This window comes from Podarcis muralis, chromosome 4 (genome assembly GCF_964188315.1).
Source record: "Podarcis muralis chromosome 4, rPodMur119.hap1.1, whole genome shotgun sequence".
NCBI classification, from domain to species: Eukaryota; Metazoa; Chordata; class Lepidosauria; order Squamata; family Lacertidae; genus Podarcis; species Podarcis muralis.
The window spans coordinates 28,465,494-28,483,393 of NC_135658.1; the positions used below are offsets into that span (position 1 = coordinate 28,465,494).

General features: G+C 43.2%; 1 protein-coding gene across 2 annotated transcripts in view; it reads left to right on the forward strand.

Annotated features, from left to right (window-relative positions):
- Positions 1 to 2,337: 2,337 nt before the first annotated feature.
- Positions 2,338 to 17,900, forward strand: part of FRY (FRY microtubule binding protein) — a 191,827-nt gene continuing 176,264 nt past the window's right edge. The window contains exon 1 of one of the 2 annotated variants that reach the window (XM_077927129.1): positions 2,338 to 2,639. The gene's annotated coding sequence lies outside the window, so the exon portion shown is untranslated. Of the gene's footprint in view, positions 2,640 to 8,601; positions 8,708 to 17,900 lie in introns of those variants that run through there. The other variant, XM_077927130.1, reaches the window with a different exon arrangement.

Here is a 17,900-nt window from a genome sequence, read left to right on the forward strand (position 1 = left end):
TTAAACTGAAAATGCAATGGAAGCCAATGGAAGTTTCACATTCAAGCTATAGATATAGGAAGTGGGGGAGAAATGTATATTCTGCTGTTAAGAACACGTTAACAGTTCTGCACCTACACGTTAACAGTTCTGCACTCACGACACACATTTTTGCACAGTGAATATTACCATAAGGCTTATATGAGCATATTAGGATGACAGATTAAAGCAACCTCTTTGGGGTCTGAGCGCTGCATTAACCTTAGCTAACCCCCTGGGAGCCACAGGTCAGATGCATAGCTGTCAACTTTTCCCTTTTTTAAAGGGAAATTCCCTTATTCCGAATAGGATTCCTTGCAAGAAAAGGGAAAAGTTGACAGCTATGGTCAGATGTGGACACAGCGGGAGGATGGAACAAGTCACAATATGTACGCCTACATAAAGCGCACACTACAAACACACAATGCATGCTCATATGTGTGTGTGCATGTGTATACACACATGCATACTCACTTTCCCTCTACCCATAGCAATTAGACTTCCAAAAGGAATGCTAGCTTTTTTCAACCCAAGTTTCCAGAGGGATTTAACCTTCCCCTCCCCAGGTAAATGCACCAGGAAGATCGTCCCTCCCTCTGCAATAATAATAGAAACGACAACAACAACAGAAAAACCATTTCTCTTGAAATAGAACTTTCAAGCCTAATTGCAGCACAGGTGGGTACATTTTCTGTGTTGGGAGGATGCAGTGTACAGTGAGGTCTATATTTACACAATAAAGGAAAGGACTGTTTCTTTTTCTTGTTTGGATTGGTAAATGAGTAGCAGGCTAGTTCTTCGTGACATGTACTTGAGTGTGAAAACAAAACCATCTGTACTCAGTAGCAGAGATAATCTTGTACATATGGGCCAACCAAAACACCGGTTTCTGAAGACCTGCAGTAGCAAACTCTCCAAAATCTCATAATGTCCTGGAAATACAGTCCTGTTGTTGTTTTTCCTTGACTCATATCTTTAGTGTGCAGCTGCCTTCATTAAACTGTGTGCTTACCTAGAAATGTGTTGGTCTTTGAAGCACAAAACCTCTCTTAACTTTTTACCTTCTTCTCTTTCTCTAAAATATCGACACTATACATACAACTGCATTCATTCATTATGTTGAGCACTGGGGCATGACCAACAGTGGCTTGTTCAAAAGATACATTTACAGTACTTTAGTTTCCCTCTGGTTTCTCATCTTTTATCCTTCATATGTTAGATTAATACAGATTTAAAACTTGGAGGAACCAGAAGGGTTATAATGTATGCAAAATTGCATCTTATTGGACTATCCTAGGTTGGTCTACAGATTTTGTAGTTTCACACAACGCAGTGGAAAGGCAGAATGAAAAGGTGGAGTGATCCTAAATGTGTGTGTGTATCATATAGTGTGTTGTATATTTTCCTCTCATATATGGATATATATAGAGAGAGTACATGCAAGTCTGGTTGTACCGCTAGGAAGGGTGAGGCAGCTCACCTCAGGCAGCCGGTTTGAGGCTCAGTAATTATAAGTTGCCTTACTATACTTTACTGGCAATGAAAGCCAAGTGGGTTTTCTGACATTTCTTGAACCATTTCTGATTACAAGCACTCGGAATCTTTGCAGTGCTATTAGAATATACATAGTTTATAAGGGGCTGTTTTCAAAGTTATGTTTCAAGTGACTGAAAACACTCCTTATTTACTTAGAAAAGATTATAGATAAATCTGTAAGCCGTGTGCATATTAAAATTATCAATAAAACGGATAAAAATCAGCAAAACTGAACTACAGGTACCTCAGTGTGGGGCTTGCAGAACAGTTTGGACATACTGTACTTGTTTGCCTCATGCTAAAGTTTACAGTCCTGGGGTCAACAAAAAATGCTCTGAAACAAACGCAAAAACAGGGGCGTACTAAAATTCGCCCCAGAAATACAGGTGGTCAGTGTGTGTGACACTAGGCAGAATGCGCAGCAGCTGCCCTCTTTGTCAGATTCAGACCAATCACTAATTTTCAGATACCTCGCTGGGTTGTTGCAAATATAAAATGGGGTTGTGATGTGTGCTTGTGTGAGCGAGATTATAGAGAAGGGTGGAATTGCAAATAATAAATTGCAATGACGTCTCCCCCCGCACCCAATGCAAATGCCGATTGTAAGCTGCTCGGGGCAGGAGGCGCCTTCTGATTACCCTTATAAAAACTGATGACGCAAGAATAACGACCGGGAATGGTGGAGCCAGCCTCCTCCTTTGTTCTTTCCCTTTCAACTTCGGAGCGCGCGCGCGCGCGTGGCTCGCAGGCTCCCCATCGAATCCGCGCGCAAAGAGCGAGCGAAAGCAGCAGCAGGCCGCGCCGCGCGGCTCCTGCCCTCCTTTCCCCGCCGCTGCCTCTCGGAGCCCCTCTTCATGAAAGGGCAGCAGGTGAGAGGCGAGGCGGCGCCAGGCGGTGTGGGGGGCGGGCCCTGCCGGCGCAGCGTCGGGAGAGTGAGGGGCGGGCTCCTCTTGACAGAAGGGAGGGAAGCAGAAGAAGAAGAAGAAGAAGAAGAAAAAGAAGAGCCACCGGCTGCTGCCGCCGCCGCCGCCTCCTCCTCCTCCTCCACCGCCACCTCCGGCAGCCCCGGCGGAGGCGAGGATACGGTGAGTCCAGGGGAGGAATGGGCTCCACACGAGGAGGCTCGAGCCCACTGCTTCCCTCTCTCTTTTTTTAATGGGGAGCCGCGCCTCGGAAGGGGTGAGGGTCCCCCAGCCCCTCCCCAGAGGTTGGTCTCCCTTGCCATTTGGAGCCCTGGAGAAAGTTTCCCGAGTAGGGAAGGGAGTTAGGAGTTATCCTCATTTGCACCCCATCCTCTTCCCTCCTCTAAATTCAGGCGGGGGTTCCAGGTGTGGAGTTTTTGGGGGGTTTTTTTAACATCCCCTTCTTCCCTCAGCATCCCCCCTCGAGGTGCCTTCCAAGGATCACCCACTCTCTGCTCCCTTCCCGCTTCCTCGGAGGTGCCGCCACGACGACTTCCCCCATAGGGGCCAACTCCTAGGGGCGGAGGGGTCTTTGCCCCCCCATAAAATATTTGAGCCCCCCCCCCAAGTTGATGGGCACTGCCATTCAAATGGTGTGTGTGCACCGTGTCATGTGGTCGATTATGCGGGGCGGGGCTTACCTGCCCCCCCCCCCAATATTTTATTCAAGTTGGCACTCCTGACTTCCCCTCTCCAGTGCCTAGAGAGCTGCTAAATCTCCCACTCCACTAAGACCTCTTCACTGACTGAAGGACTTGCCCCCCTCTTGTCCTCTCCTCACTGTCCCCTCTCTCCTTTCTCTGCCCCTTGGATTGTACCCATCCTTCTGTGACAGCAGGATTTGCCATAAAAACAGCATCCAGTGGGAGGCGTAATGCCCCTTCCTCTTCCTTTTTTCTCCCCTTTGAAGGAAACTGGGGGTGCCTTAAGAGCTGCTCCTCTCTTCAGGAATTCGTTTATTTGTCCGTCTCAGTATCTAAATGATGACCACTTGGATGGTAATAGATTTGTGGGTTGCCGCCCTCTCTGGCCTGAGAAATATCCTGCCTGCCATATGCTCCGTGTTCCAGATAACTTATTTTTGGACACATTTTATAGTTGTGTGCCTTTATAAATAGTTTAATCCATATTTAAGTACAGAAAGGGAAGTGACTTCATCAGCTATTTCTAATGATATTTTAATGCCCATTACTAAATAGGGTCATTTTGATGCTTTCTGTCTAGACTGATGTAGGCTGTGGTCCTAAAGTATATTTGCTTGGAAGTTACACTGAAGTCACTGTAAGTTTGGAAATGTATTTATAGCACAAAAAATTGCACAGGGACAACTACTTTGACACTGGAATATTTTGGATCAGGGTGGTACCTTTATGACATGTACTAATTTTTCCAAATTATTATGTTATTTGAGTTTTTGGCAATATATTTGTAGCACATCAGATGTGTTGTTTTTAAAGGAGTTAAAGATCTGATAGTGGTCTTAATTAAAACCAATAATTTGGAAAAGGGGATGCTACTTAACATCAATGGATGTCACCATTTCAGAATATTTGATCCAATTAAGACCTTGATCTATGGATCAGTAAGTACACTGAAAGCCCTCTTGAAGACTAAGGAAGGACATCTGAAGTATGTAACATTTGCATGACAGGATCAACCTATTTTAATATTGTATATTCAGGATACAAATATACATACTCCTAGGCTAAAATATATTTACAGTTCCAGTGCAATTAGGGCTGGGGGGATTTTATCAGTATAACACTATATTGCAATATTTTTGAAAAGTGTAAAGAGCAATACTATTAAATTACATTTTGCATCATGAAAACAAGTGCCTTCTTTGGTTTTGCTAAATTTCAATGTTTGTTATTATACCTGGCTTTCAATACCCATGCCACAAATCAGTATTTCATTTGCCTTTAGATTTTTTTTAACAAATAACATGGGTATCTATGAAGTTAGCAATATTACATTTCAAAAGGAGGGGGGGAAGGATCTCTCTGGCTATTTATGCCAACCACACTGTTAGCACAGAAGGATTTTCATTGCATTGTGGGTATACCTACAGTACATTTATTTAGGAAACAGGATGTGATTTGAGAGCCACAACGTGTGGGAGCTTCCATTTGCAGATTAAGAGTACCCATCCCGGCATAGTTTTGGCATTACCTCCCCAGTCAGCCCACTGCATGTGGTTAGTGTCTTTATAGCAACTTCGTAAGGTGGGTCATACTGTGAACAGAGTTGATGGAGATGAATGACCTGATCAAGGGAGAAAAGTGGCTTTTCTAAGATGACCATGTAAATTCAGAGCACAGGTGAGGTTCAAATGGAAGACTTCCTTGTTTTGTAGCTCAATGTTTTGACCACTGTACAAGCTTCTACCTACAATGATGGCCAAGACTGCACAAATAGTCTTTGCATGGTGTTTCTCCATCATCATAGGTAGAAGTCACTTATGTCTAACAATGTGATGTACAAAGTCACAGCTGATTTGGCTAAACTTTACTAGTGTTGTATTATGAAATATGACAATACTGTGAAGTAGAAGTCACATGCAAGTGGTTGGATGAAGTGGAAGTTGCATGAAAGGTCCCTGGCTACACACACACACACCTTGCATAGCTGGGAGGTTTATTTTGGCAGCTTTCACTGCATCTCTGTTTGTTGCACTGTTTCTACCAGGGATGGTGCTTTTTTTATCACCAGGGGGTTTTTTTTATATAAAAAAAACTCCAGTTATTTTTAAAAAGCCAGCTTCCAGGAGTTCCAGGCGCTTACTCAGGGTTTGTGCTTCCTTTTGGAAATGAGGCACAATGGAGACTGGGATGTCTTTAGGACATATGGTTTATTTGCACATATACAGTACTACAACCTAAGTCTGTGATGGAGGGAATCATAGTGTCAACAGCACAAAAGGATCTCGTTTCTTCCGTAGTCACAGCCTAGGTGCTTTATTTCTAGGTTGTATTACTGCTCCAAAACTCTACTTCAAACTCTGGCTTTGCTTGTTGAGGGAGGTGCCCCCCACCAATTTATCATCTTGCACCAAGCCCTTGACCATTTCTTCTCTTAATGACTCAGGCAATCACCTCAACACAGGGAATTAGTCTGTCTTACATTTTAACACTTGCTGGGTCCAGGGGTTCAGGAAGCTGGTCTGACTTATATTTAAATACATGCTGGGTCCAGGGATTACAGGTGTCTAGCACCCACAAACTCCTAACATGTGTGTATCTGAAGAAGTGTACATGCACACGAAAGCTCATACCAAGAACTAACTTAGTTGGTCTTTAAGGTGCTACTGGAAGGATTTTTTTTGTTTAAACTCCTAACAATACGGTTTGAAGTTGGCTTCGTTTCATGTGACATGTAAATCCACTGTATATCCTCCGGTTTCAATATTCCTGAGAATCACATCTTTTAGAGGTAAGACACAGACTGAGCAAGTGCAAGTGGCAAAAATAAACTTCTTTTTTACGTACTGTTTCCACTCATAAATGAAAATGAGCTAATTCACACAGTGTTTGGAACATAGGATGCTTCCCTGTACTGAGTCAGACCATTGGTCAAATCTTTCTCTATACTGTTGTTGTTGATAATATTCAGCATTAAGAAAAATATGTAGACTTGGAGTCAGTCAAAACCATCTTTTCAGTCACATAGTGTACTGCTTTGTGAAAATATACTGTGTGTCTTTAAAATATATTAACGGCTTGCAGGCCAGGCGGTCTTTTGCACGCAGATGGTATCTCTGGATGAAATAATTCATAAACAATCCATACTGGGATTGTGATGAACTGATAAAGTGAACAGTAGTAGGGACATTAAAAAAATTATATCAGACACACAATCTTTTTCACTTGCTATCCAATGCCACCTACAGATTAATCTTCAAATCACGTATAAGGCGACTATCTCCAGTTGAAGGGTTCATATTTATATAGATTAAACAGGAAATGAAATTGATACATGGAAAGATAAATAATAGAACTTGACAATAGTCCTAAATCCCTTAGAAAAAGTAATACAAATTAGAAAATAAATATTGAGAGCTGGTGACATTCAGACTCCTCTTCTTAAAAATACAGTGGTACCTTGGGTTACATACGCTTCAGGTTACATACGCTTCAGGTTACAGACTCCGCTAACCCAGAAATATTACCTCGGGTTAAGAACTTTGCTTCAGGATAAGAACAGAAATTGTGCTCTGGCGGCGCAGCGCCACCAGGAGGCCCCATTAGCTAAAGTGGTGCTTCAGGTTAAGAACAGTTTCAGATTAAGAACAGACCTCTGGAACGAATTAAGTACTTAACCTGAGGTACCACTGTATATTTTGGGGGCATTTTGACATGCTACTGCCCCCACCCCGTCAAGGATTGGCATCCATGGGATCAGTTTCCATTTCACATGTAAAATAATCTTGTAGCAATTCTGGGTGTGTGTCGATCTAGCTGCCCCTCTCTAGATTGTTGCCACTGTAATTATGTTAGACAGACATGAACAACAACTCTGGACTAGCGCATGGTTACTGAGCGAGATGACACAAAACTGACACTAGAATGACATCATTTTTGGCATTTCTGTCAGCTTGAAAATCTGTATGTCATGTCACCCTCTCCTAAACACAATCTGTAGCCAAGGTTGGTCCTGTGGCGGCAACTTCTTCTTTTTCTTCTTCCGACTCATGGTTACTTTGGGAGAGCTAAACCATATGCACAAGTCCAGATGACATGCAATTTTACCTAGAGCTTGTGCATTTCCGTGCTTCTGCAAAGCCATGACTTTGTGCAACATGTAGGTGAAGCCATAAAGGGGTGTGTGCAGTGCATCTCAGCATGAACTGCACATACGCACATTCTCCTTCCCCATGTGTCCTATGTCAGGTAGGTGGGCTACCTCATGCAAATCTATGATGTGACTGCATTCAGAATACTGCATCCAGTTCTGGTCAGCTCACCTCAAAACGGCCGTTGTAGTGTTTATCCCTACATAGGTAAAGGGACCCCTGACCATTAGGTCCAGTCGTGGCTGACTCTGGGGTTGCGGTGCTCATCTCGCTTTATTGGCCGAGGGAGCCGGCGTACAGCTTCCGGGTCACGTGGCCAGCATGACTAAGCCGCTTCTGGCAAACCAGAGCAGCGCACGGAAACGCCGTTTACCTTCCCGCCGGAGCAGTACCTATTTATCTACTTGCACTTTGACATGCTTTCGAACTGCTAAGTTGGCAGGAGCAGGGACTGAGCAACGGGAGCTCACCCCGTCACAGGGATTCGAACCGCCGACCTTCTGATTGGCAAGTCCTAGGCTCTGTGGTTTAACCCACAGCGCCACCTGCGTCCCTACATAGTTCCATTCTTGTTTCAGACATCGTGATATACTGATATATCACAATGTTTAGCTGTTGATATGTCGCCATATTGAGATATCTCCCAGCCCTAATTGTAGGGTTTGGAAAGGGTAAAAACAAAAAAAATGGCAACCAAAATGTTCAAGGGGATGAAGTGACTCCCCTGTGAAGAAACGTTGCAGTTTGGGACTTTAGGGAAAAGACAAGGAAGAAGTGGTGACATGATAGAAGTTTATAAAATTCTGCATGACATAACACCAGAATCCATGGACAGCCAGTGAAGCTGAGTGTTGGAAGATTCATGACAGATAAAGTAAAGTGCTTCTTCACGCAGCACATAGTTAAACTATGGAACTCACTTCCACAGTAGGCAGTGTTGGCCACCAACCTGGGTAGTTTTAGAAGAGAACTGGACAATTTTTTGGAGGAAATGGCCCTTTTCATGCCACCACACTTAAAAGATAGTTAAGGAAGTGTCTGTGTTTGCACATAACACTAAGGCATAGTTAAAACGAGTAAAATAGACTTAATATTTCAGAGCTGAACTGGTTTCAGATTAGGCCCTGTGAGCACTGATCATAATAAAAGAAATGGTTTGATCCAATATTTTTTAACGCGTTAAAATATCTAGGACAATACATCTGCAGTAGATGCTTTGTGGTCTGGAGATAGTTTTGCCCCATGTTCTCATCTTTCTTATTTATTAAAAATAGAACCTACTCTGTCTTTCAGGTTTTGGGAGTCTTTTGCTGATAAATGCACCATGTTTGCGGCAGCTTCTGTCATACTGGAAGATAAGTCTGTTTCTGATCCCCTCCCCCCGCCCAATATAATTTAGGTAGTTATGATTCTGTAATCTTTAATTCTTGTTTATTGTCTTGGGTATTGGAGTAATATATTCCTAGCATGCCAAAGTATGTTTATTTTGATGTGCCTGAAGTTGTTTTTCAAAATACTGCTTTCTCTCATTTTTTGGTATTGTCAACAACTCCTGCTTGCCTAAGTGTGAAGAAAGAAAGACCTCACTCTAGTTAACTGAAATCTAGTTGGTTAAAGGGCTTATCCCCATGTACATTTAAACAACAGTATGCCTATATTCTTGAGAGGACCTAACCAAATTAAGCTGCATTCAAATACTGGCATTTGCCTAGTGATTATGTGGTGATATGGTGCCACATTAAGAAATGCAACAGTTGAAGCTAATGTTAGTTTTCAGAGTTCACTTACTTAAGATAAGGAAGTGAAATGTGATGTTGTCATGGTGACCTGCCTATAAGGGAGCACAAGAAGAACTAAGCTTCTGAATAATTGATAGGTTCGTAAGATTAGGAATGATTTACATGCTGTTCTCTTTTGATGTTCATGCATACTTCAGACATAATCAGGCAAGCAAGCAATTCTTGCGACTAGCTCACCAAAGCTACCATGGCTGATCAGTGTACAGTATACTGCATTCTTAAACGTAGATATAGATTACAAAGCAACACAGTTGCCCCAACCCAACTCTGTGTATGTAGCAGCCAGGGGATTGGATTAGGTTTTCGGGTAGCAAGGAAGCGGGCAGCCTAAATGCCTCTACCACAGAAAGCTTGGAGGAAGCCAGGCAAGAACTTTTTCATCTTTCTTAACAAGAAACTCCACCCGGATACAGCTAAGTACAGGACTACATAGTGACTGAACTATGTCATTACGCTATCTTCTCAGCAGCCTTCTGTTCTTGCCATGTCCTGAGCAGCTGATCGGAGTGTCTAATCAAGTGGGGATGCACATTTTTTTGGTGAATCAGGTCATTTTGCACAAATAGCAGCAGTTTATGGGCTCTATTGCCCATGCAGCTATGGCTGCCCATTACCCTTACATCGATTAGAGCGATCATGTTAAAAGCCACAGATTTGCACATACTTATTTTATACATAACTTCACTGCAATATATAGTTGTACTTCTTGTTTCTGGTGTAAATGTATTTCTAAAAGGGTTCAAAATTGTCTTCCTTCTAAATGGCTTCCTCACTGGTCTGGTATCAGGTGGGTCACTCAGGACCCGGAGCTAGTAATTTATTTAACGGTTGTAGCTTGATGGGTTGTTTCATAGGGCTGGAAAGATTTATTGTGTGTTCCTTTGGATAGGTAGTATTCAAATGCATTGCTTATTGCCATTTTGGAGAAGCTAACCCATCATTTAAAGGCTTTCAGAGGCCAGGCAGACCCAGAGGATTTTGCTGCAATTTGGTGGAAGTTTATTTCACACATGAACAAACGACTTTGTTTTCAGGGCCTGCTCAGGACATTTTCCTGCTTGAGGCAAAAACCCCAGCATAGCCTTGCTGCGCCCACGGCCACCTCCTGCTCCTCACCACCAGGCGCTTCCCACTTGTTGCCACCAGCTACCTAATGCCTGCAGCTCACCACATGTTTCCAGGTGCTTACAGTCTCCTTATGCTCCACCACTGCGGTGGGTGTGCCACTGCCCACCTGCTGGCACCAGTGTATCAGAGCTGCTTCTTGTGATGATGGAGAAGGAGGCGTACCCATTGTTAGAAACTGAGATATGAAAGCTGAGAGCTAAATGGCACCTTAAACCTAGGTTATGGGCACAACAATGGAATGTCTAGGCACACTTTTTTATAAGAAGAATACAAAGCTGAAGATGAATGAACTTCAGCTAAAATCTTATATTCATTTTTCACATGGTCTAGTACTCATCTGAAGACTGCAAAAAACAAAAACAAAGCCATGCTGGAAGTGGGGAGGCAGAAAAAGGTCCTCCTTCCCTTCCAATCTGCAGTTTTAATCTGAAATCTTAGGTGCAGTACTGTGCCCAGAGCTCAGAAACGGCTCACGCTAATGAAATTCCCTGTCGCAAAACGTGCCTAGAACAATGGGAGTTTCGAATGCTGGGCACAACAGTGGGGTGTGGGGCTGCCGTGGTGGGTATGACTGCAGTGGCAGAGGAGCAGGAGGAGGCAGCGAGCACCTGGCACTGGCAAGCACCCAGCAGCGAGTGTGTCAGGGAATGGCTAAACACTGAAGAGTGGTGGCTGGATACTGAGGAGGGAGTAGGCACCGGAATAAGGTGGGTTGGAGACTGACTTGGAAGAAGGGATCAGTGAACTGGGGCAACCTGTAAGAGCAAGGAGTTGAGACTCAGAGGCAAGAGAAGCTGCAGAGAGTGAAGAAACAGGTGCAGGAGGAGAGAGAGATCCGTCAGGCTGGTGTAGAGTTAAGGGCTTCTACACCTCCTCTTCCTGCCCTCTCCTGCACCACTGTCTCCCAGGTCCAGGAGAGGAACAAAAAGGGGTGAGCAGAAGCTGCAGCAACAGGGTAGGGAAGATATATATGCTGAGGTCGGGGTCGGGGCCTCTCTGTTGCTGCAACTGCCTCATTGGGTGCATGCCTAGGGGAAGTTGAAAGGTGTAGGACTGATGGACAGCCAGAATTTTTTTGGGGGGGCAGGATTTTTGTTGGGAGGCTCAGAACCCTGGCTATGCCCATAGAGGGACGTGCCTTTGACAATAAAGAGTTAATTCCTCACTCTGGACAGTCCTTGCCTGACAGCCCTGTGACAGAGGACTCAATGGCGGTGAGCACCCAGGAGGTGCCCAGGGGTGGTGCTTAGGGGGTGTGAAGTGGCAGCAACACCACGCTTGGGAGCCTTGCTGCCCTGAGACAATTGCCTCACCACATCTCATGGGCCGGCCCTGACTGTTTTGGACTTTCATTCCATCTAAGTATGAGTTTACCTCGGGTTACAGACGCTTCAGGTTGTGCAATTTCGGTTGTGCACCGCACTGAACCTGGAAGTACCGGAATGGGTTACTTCCAGGTTTTGGCGCTCGTGCAGAAGCACCGAATTGCAACCTGCGCGTGAGCAGACGCGACACTGCGGGTTGCGAACGTGCTTTCCACACGGATCACATTCGCAACCTGAACATCCACTGTATTTGGTAGAATTTGTAACCTTCTGCTCATTGTCCCTTTGATCCTTGTCTGTTAGTTCAGTGGATTCTGTCAGTATTATTGGATGTATTGGGAGGAATTCGTTATGAGGTTGTTGTTTTCGGACACTCTCTTGAATGTATGTTTGCCATCTTTCTGAATTCTATGATTTTATTGTCTTTTAAAATAAAACAATAATAAAAGAAATAAAAAGTGACAACTAGATTTCTTTGAAAAGCCATATTAGGTTTCATTAAAATCTGTTTAAACACGCATTCAGCTTGAATAGCTACTATTGAAACAATGTGGGCAGGGGTGATTGTCAAATGGGTTTTGTATTTGAATATGAATAATGTCACAGGACCAATATAGTACTCTCTCTGCTTTTCATATTCTCAAGAGATCACTATTTTTAGCAGATTTTCTGTGGAAAAAATAATGATCTTTATTTTTGAAAGCCTGACTTGTTTTATGTTGCTCTCTGTTATTTTAGAACATACCTTGCTAAAAAAAGGCTTGAAACAAAATGTACCCAAAAGAAATAATGTACTTTATAAGCTCACACAAAAGCCATTTGTAGGCAGTGCAACTGCAAAAGGGTGTGATGATATTTACCAGGCTTAGACCACCTTGATATCTATGGAAGAAAGTGCTGTAAAGCTACTGGGAATGACAAGCATAATATTTTGGTGAATTAGTATTCCAGTTTTTTAAAAAAAGTTTCCTATATTCAAAAGGCACCAGTGAAATGATATAAACAATAGAAAATACCTAAATGACTTCATAACCTGGAGACTGCCGAGTGCCATTAACTCAGAACTAGGAACATGGTGAAGCAATCCATTCGTTGTAGGCTGAACTGCAATGTGAAGCAAGTCAGCCCATATCTCACTATGGTTAAAGTTAGTCTGTATTTCCATAGGCCTTGTTCACAGTCAAGCATTAATTAGCTGTTAATCCACTTTCCGCACCATTCACATTGGACCAGAGTAGTTCACACCTGTGCATATTTGAATCTGAATATGAGGAGCAACTTTGGTCTTTACTGTTCCCTTTTGTGTTTGTCACTGCCGATTAAATACCAACCAAGTGTGTGGACAGATACCTTGTTTTTTAACCACCCAAGAAGTGTGCAAGAGCACACAGTCAGGCAACAAGTTCTGAGCATAAACACCTGCAATTATCTGGTTTTGTGCAAATCTGAGGGATCGAACAATATAGGCCCCATCTGCACTATACATTTAAAGCAGTATTATACTACTTTAAAGAGACATGACTTCCTGCAAAGAATACTGGGAACTGTAGTATGTGAAAGGTGCCGAGAAATGTTAGTAGACTCCCTATTCCCCTCACAGAGCTACAATTCCATCACTCTTCCTGGGAACTCTGGAATTGTAGCTCTCTGATGGGGAATAAGGGTCTCCTAACAACTCTCAGTGCTCTTAACCAAACCACAGTTCCCAGGATTCTTTGGAGGAAGCTGTGACTGTTTAAACTTGTACGATATTGCAAATAGAGCAATTACAGTGGTACCTCGGTTTTCAAACGTTTCGGAAATCGAACGGTCTTCCAGAACGGATTACCTACGTTCGAAAACCAAGGTACCACTGTATATGTACAAGGCCATGTTCCTCTGTTCAAGAGCTCACCAGAAATAGCTATGAGCATGGACAGAAAAGAATGGAAAGCAATAGTAAATTCTCAGCACACACACTTTTCAGATTGCTGAGCAGTATGTGGTGTAGAAATTTCTAATATGTTTTACTTGTGTGACTTTCTAGATTTGCGCAAATCTGAGGGATCAAAAGAATGTGTGTATGCTGGAAATAGTTACAAGCACGGCCGGAAAAGAAATGAAAGTATTAAGGAAAGAGTGGGAGTGGACAGGGGAATAGCAAAAAGGTGACTATTGATTCTCCCACTCAAAAAACACTGAAACAAATTGCCTGCAAGTCCGAGTGAAGCAGTTTGGAACAAAAATTTTCTCCAATTCATTTGATTCTAACCATGTCAGGAAAACCTGAATCTACATGGGGAAAGCATCAATATTGGTGCCGTTTGAGCATAATGTCATGTGGATGACACAGATTAAATGGGAATGCGAACAACTTGCACAGTTCTCTGGGGTGGACAAGCCCTTAAACAGAGCTCTAGAATTAATATGTATACACTAGCTTATGTACATAAAGCACAAACATTTGTGTTTTAAAAATAACCCATCTGGCTGGGAGAATGTGAGAAACACACACAATCACACACACAAAATCTATGCCCCCCCCCCAGCTTCTGCTTCTTATATTCATTTTGTAGTGGAAAAACATTGCGGCTTCTCTGGTTTATTCTCCATCCTTTCTGTTACTAAGCAGTTGAGTGGTGCTGCTTGAGTTGTTAGGTTCACAGGCTGCCACAGCTGCGACCAATACATTAACCAGCTAAACAGCGCAGGAAACTATTTCTAGCACAACTGATGAGGAGAGTATTTATGTGGATGCAGGAGATGCACGATCAGGATCTCCTTTGTTGTTTACTTCAAAGCAGTTGTGTGGGGATTCTAGCGTCACTGGAAAAAGCAATGATACAGAGGCAAGTGTATGAGGTTTTCACCCCATTCCATTTTCTAGGTTAATTAATACCTCTTTCTCTCTGAAGCTGCTTTGCACTCCACGGAGGACCTTCCCTTCCCCCGCCTCCATTGAGCCAGTTGGGAAATGCCATAGGGTGAAAAGGTTTAACCTCATCCCACCAGTGCCACTTCCCTAATCAAGTTAGCAACCTCCCACAGATGGTTGTAACTAAAGAAAAAGAATGCCGGGAACTTCGGCCACACTTCGTGTCTAGTTTTGTCCCTGAGGCTGCTGTCTAGTATGTACAGTAGATCTTTCCGAGTATCTATTGCAGAATATGCATTTACTATTCTGTTTAGATGTGCGTGTTTTCCTCATAAGAGAATGTGACCTGCTAATTCACTGCGTTTTAAAAATTTGCTTATACTTATTATGGATTTTTTTAAAAAAATCTTGACTGGATGGACTTTGATTATAGTGTAAAGGTAAAGGTATCCCTGACCTTTAGGTCCAGTCGCGGACGACTCTGGGTTGTGGCTCTCATCTCGTTTTACTGGCTGAGGGAGCTGACGTTTGTCCACAGACAGTTTTTCCAGTTCATGTGGCCACCATGACTAAGCCGCTTCTGGCGAAACCAAAGCATCTCACGGAAACGCTGTTTACCTTCCGCCGGAGTGGTACCTATTTATCTACTTGCACTTTGACGTGCTTTCGAACTGCTAGGTGGGCAGGAGCTGGAACTCAACAATGGGAGTTCACCCTGTCGCGGGGATTTGAACTGCCAACCTTCTGATCAGAAAGCCCTAGGCTCTGTGGTTTAGACCACAGTGCCACCCGTGTCCCTAAGGATCATAGTGTAGGGTTGCCCTATTTCAAAAAGCAAAAATCCGGACAGAAAGATTGTTAAGCTTTTTTGGGGCAAAGTTGTTGAGCTTTTTCTTGGCAAAATCTGGGGGTGGGGGATGAAATTTTTCGGCTATTTTTAAGGGAAATCACCAAAAACAACACTACCGACATGCGTTGCCGGAATTCCCGGACGTTTCAGCGATTTCTGCCCGGTCACTGTTTCCGATGGCCAATTGCCAGCTATGTCCTGGAAATTCCGGACGTATAGCAACCCTAATCTGGTGTCTATTAGGACCAGTAGGGCTGAATACAGGGTGACCAACAGCAGGTGTAGCCTGAGCCAGTGACAGATGGAACCAATTCTAGTTGCGCCTCCATCCTCCTCACTGCAGAATTCTACAAGGGCAGCACTAAGACTAAAGTTGGGGTGGTGGTGGTGATATGACAGCTAGCGATGCTCCTGAACTGCCTATAAGAAGGCCAGCGGATGAGGGCTGACTGTAGTCAGACTGATGTTGGTGGGGTGGTACCTCATTTGTCCTAACAGACCTGCCTCCACTGGTCTTGAACCAGGAAAACCCAAGTTCAAATTCCCACTCAGCTATTGAAGCTCATTGAATGGCCTTGGCAAGTCACTACCGGTAGTTCTCAACTCTACTTGGTTGGGGTGTCATGAAGAGAAATTTCAGGAAAGTGGTTCACAAGGGACCACAAGAGTCATCTAGTCCAAACCCCTCAGTACAGGAATCTTTCACCCATGACCCAGAGATTAAGAGTCTCATGCTTTACCGACTGAGCTATCCCAGGTGTAGAATAGTTCATTTTTAGGATAAAATGGTCCTGCAGCATGTACACTGCCCTGAGGTCCCTGGAAGAAGGGTGAGATGGTATTGCGGGCTGTGTGTTAGCTTGTGAATGCTGCTCAATGTCCTCTGGGAACAGAAATTACTTCAACATGGAATGAATAACATGGATAAAAAAATGGAGGCCCCTGGTGATGATCTGAGGGGTTCATAATTTATTATTGCGCATTCTTCAAGAGAATGCTCTGACATATTAAAACTGAATAGGCTCCAGCAGTCTCTGTGTGATTGCGCCAGATGGTAGTTTGAGGCTGAATCTGATGAATGTAGTCTGGCTTATGGAAGGTGGTACGAGCTGTATTTAGCAATGGGCAATGGGAGAAGGTAGCAGGAGTCTTGTGAAAACAGCCATCTGGTGCATTGTCTTGATGCTGAGAGAGAATAAAGGGAGACAGTGAAGTGGAAGTGAGTGAAAATGCTGAGTCCTAACTGATAGAGGAGGCAAAATACGATGTTAAGTGTGCACACTTACCTGGGAGTAGGCCCCATTGATCTTGCAGGGGCTTCATTCTGAATAGGCGTTGTAAACTGGATTGTGCATTTCTTTTAGATAGTGCATGTCAAGAGCTGTTTGGCAAACATGTAGCTTCTGGTCCATTGTTCCATTCACATACCAGTTTCTGTTGTTTCTGAATTAAACTGCAAAAAGAGCCCAGGCTAATGTCGAGAGCACTTGATAAATGTGAAAAATAAAACTATGAGCACGGTATCTCATTACAGTCAAAAGACACCGAAGGGCAAGGTTCTGGATACACTGGTATCTTTCACTCTTAGACATTAAATCATTGTGTATGGTGGAACTGTCTCATTTCTGCTATAAGGTCAACATTCATATCTCCTAAAAGTTTGAAAGAAAGAAAATACTAGGCAACTGGCAATAGTGAGGTTTAACTACGAGTGATGTATAGTTATAGTGGCATGAATCTACAGTAGACGTTGCGACAGCAAGAATCCCTTCAGAACCAAAATAGACACTTGGGTGCTAAGTATTAGTAAAACTGTGGTTAAGTATTCACTGTTTCTCTGCAAAGGAGGAGGATAAGGATGAGAGCCAGAACAGGTGGAAAACTTTTGTCCCAGCAGAGAAACGGTTGTGGGAGCAGGAACCTCTTCTGAACGGCAGTAAGACTTTTGCAGTTTAGTTAAGTATCTGTAAAATAGCAATGCTTGAGTGCCCACAGTATCTTTCCAAGAGAGGAGAATATGGAGAAAAGCAGAACGTGCCCACGTCCCCGTAATCTCTCATTGGCCACACCCCTGTGATATTTTAGTGGCACCAGACATCATTGGCACCAAGCAGCAGTAGAGCCTCCTAAGATCATTTATTTCAATAGGCACTAAACTCTGCCTAAAATTTTAGCTTTATGCAAACCAGTCAAAACTCTACTGCAAAGGGCCAGAAGATGGTGCCAGAGTAATGCTATCAAACTTAACATAGCCAAGCTATTGAAAATCACATATTTATTTAATTGTTTTAATTGTGAATACTGCATTGGGAGTAACCCTGATCACCCATGCCATTTTCTTTCTTGATAAAATCTACCCTTTCCTTTACAGATGTTTTAAAGGGAAAGGACTTATTTTACTTAAGTTAATTTTTGGTGTGTGTGAGAGAGAAAGAAAGGCAGAGAGAGACTTGATAGATAAAGGGAATAACTATAACATTAGAATCTCAGATACATTAAATTAAATGCAAAAGAGAATATATCCATAATACTTTTTAACCTGACCTTCAACTCAAACACATTTCCTTCTGATACATCAATTTATATATATATATATCTACCATAGCTTTTACTTTGTGATGGAGTAAATGGGCAGT